Consider the following 3,208-nt stretch of genomic DNA (forward strand, 5'->3'; position numbering starts at 1 on the left):
GTGTGGACAATTCGCGGTCCAATGATCCTCATCGCATATAAAGCATGGATTCTTTGGTTTCCTATCTCCAGGAGGGTTTGAGGAAGATTTTTTAGGTGATGATTCCTCCTGTTTCTTCTTCTTCCCTTTGCCTTTCTTCTTGCTTCCTGGTTGTTTGGTTTCTTTGCCTTTATCTGTCGATATGGCATTTACTTCCGAAGCAAGAAGTTCATCTTTTGCATTTTGACTTGAAATCTTACGGGCCTTTTTGGATGTAGCCTTTGTCGATTTCGTGTCTGTTGTGCCAATCACGCCATCGCCGGCATGAGAGTCATTGTTCGATTTAGGAGGAGGAGGAATTGAGAATTCTGGTCTAGGGGCGTCAGGTATTTTATCATAGAGCATGCCAGACTGAGTGTAAATCAAGTCCAGATATTGCACACGAGCAATAACTTGCTCTTCTGTTATGACCCCCCCTTTGCCACATCTTTCGTGATGGAAGGTAGTAATGACTTGATAAACCATTCAACTAAATGCTGATCGGGGACATATGTCTTTACCATTCTACGACGACATTGCCACTCATGTATATGATCAGATATGTGAGTGGCCGTTGTCTGTTTGAAGTTGGTAAGAAGTTCTGTTCCCGTTTTGTACCTTATTGGTAACTGAAAATGGGTTAAAAATGTTGTGGCTAAGGTACTGAAGTTGTCGAACGAAGCTCTAGGTAATTCAATGTACCATTTTGCCACTGGACCCGTTAACATCCTCTGAAAGAGGCGAAGTCTTATCGAATCATCATTTAGGGTGTTTGATGAACACCATAGATGAAAGGTCATCACGTGATTCGATGGATCTTCACCCGGATTTCCATTAAATTTAGGAATATCTGATGGAAGTTTATGCGGAATCGCCGGCCACCAAGGGGCATAAGCGATTGGATCGTTTGTTAACCTATTTAAATCAGGTAACTCTAAGGTCGCCACAAAGGGTAACTGCTGATTCAGGTTAGGCGAAGCATACCCAGGATAAGATGGGATTGCCTGAGTAGTTGGTCTTTGCATACCGGCATAATGCATTTGATGCTGGTATGTTTGGTAAGGTTGGTGGGCATGACCATTGTAAAATGGTTGATTTTGACCGTTTTGAATGTACGGTTGCCCACTATTAGCAAAGATTTGTTGCTCAGAACCTTGGTATACTTGTTGGAATTGCGGTTGCTGGTATTGCACCAGCCATGGTTGTGAAGCCATGTGTTGTTGCCCAATACTAACAGTTTGACCAAGATGAGGGGTAACTGTACCCGTTTGAACCTGTGTCGTTCCACCGGTCGGCGATTGTGGTTGAGTCGCAGGGTCAAGAGGTTGTTGCATTACAACCTGAGAAACTTGAGGTTGGCATACAACAGGTAGCGCTTGAACTTGCGATACCGTCACAATAGCTGGTGTAGTTGGGATATTTGACACAGGTAAGCATTGTTGCATCGAATATACAACTCTTGGTTGTTGAGGTAGTATTGGTACCCAACCGCTTGAGGTAATTCCAGTATAACCTGAATGTTGTTGTGAACTCCCGTATGGATATCCTCCCAGAGGGGATAATGAAAGGGTATACTGCCCCCCATACGATGGTAATCCAGAACTCAAGGGAATTGTTTGCCCTTGGGGACTAGACTGCCCAAATTGACCTCCAAATGGATCAATTTGTTGAGACTCAACATAAGAGTTTCCGGATATTATTCCGGATGAACAAACAGGAACAGACCATACTGTCGAAATAGCCCCTGAGTGGACTCCTTCTAGCGGTTGAGAGCTAGTCGGGACAGATGGTATATCGACGAACATTGTCGGAGTGATAGCAGGGAGTTCTGCCGTCACTGTGTCAGATGACACAGTCCTAGATGTTGATGGTTGTTCAGACATTTGTAGTCTATCCAAAATATTACCTAGCGATTCTACAGGAGCTTCTGCTGGTGGTAGACTAACTTCTGATGAAGAAGGATATAGAGTGATCCCGACTCCAAATTGCGATGGAGTACTTGTTGGAGGATCTTCTAAAATTTCTTCTATGGCAATCAAACCAGGTGGAAGGGGAAGACCGTCAAGTCCGTAAAATATTTCTGGTGCCGAAGAAGGTATGGAATCGACAGCGACAGATGTTTGAAGAGAAAGACTCTTCGAACCGGTCGAAAGTGGAACTGGTTTAGTAACACAAGTGTTTACTCTCAGACTAGGATCAGTATCACTGTCCTTCTGTGGCTGTTGAACTTATTATCTAGAGGCAGGGATTCCAGAAATGTTTGGAGTAACCGAAGTCTCTAATGTCGTTGGAACACTTGTTCTAACTTTAATAGGATATTTGGAACTGGTTAAACGAGTTCGCTTTGTCCGTACTGGCTTCGATTCCGGAGACAAAGACGGTTGACTCGTAAGCCTCCGCGAACGACGGGGTTTCAATTAAATTTCTTCCACGATTGCGGATTACTTGATCAACTAAAATAAAGGGGAAGTATGTTTTCGAATTAAATGAATTTTAGACGCTTTGACACAACTTGTTTTTTCAGTTTTTAAGAGTCGAGAAAAAACAAAAGATGACTCTAGTCGCCTTCGATTTTTAATGAGCTTGAAGTGACAAGTGCTCAGATGGACCTTTTCCGTTAAGGAGTCTGAAAAGGAACGAAAGGGATTGCTCTAGAAGTCTAGGTAGAGGGAGTACCAAACCAATCGCAAAACTGCAGAATACTTTTTACGGTACGACAATCAATCTTCCCGAATGTTGTGTTTAGTGCATTGCGATCGATAGGGCGACAGACACAGCTTCCTATGGATAAAGGATTTAAGCCTATAGGGGTCTCCCAAAATATACTCGACAGTACGTGGGAGCACAAGTCCGTACTGGCACTTATCATCTCAAAGTGGAGGAATCACCCAACCATCAGTGAGAACAACAGTTACCAGGCTTTACGACGCCGGAATACGTCTCTAGCCTAGACCTCTAAATGTTGTGCGTTAAGTTCCAAAGCGTTGTTAGATTCATTGAATTTATTTTAAGTTGATCTTGTTTATGAAGTTTGCCTTTTGGGTTCACCACGAGATGTAGATGTAATTCCTAAAATGCAATCTAAGATGATAAACAAACTTTTTATCTCTTTTATGCAATGAAAATCCTAGCTACTAGGGAAAAGAAAGATAGAATCTTTTCACAAAGAGCAAAGAGCACACTGTAAATG

Source organism: Pinus tabuliformis, chromosome 4_2 (assembly GCF_031772625.1).
Source record: "Pinus tabuliformis cultivar Carrire ecotype Pingquan chromosome 4_2, CPIR1, whole genome shotgun sequence".
NCBI classification, from domain to species: Eukaryota; Viridiplantae; Streptophyta; class Pinopsida; order Pinales; family Pinaceae; genus Pinus; species Pinus tabuliformis.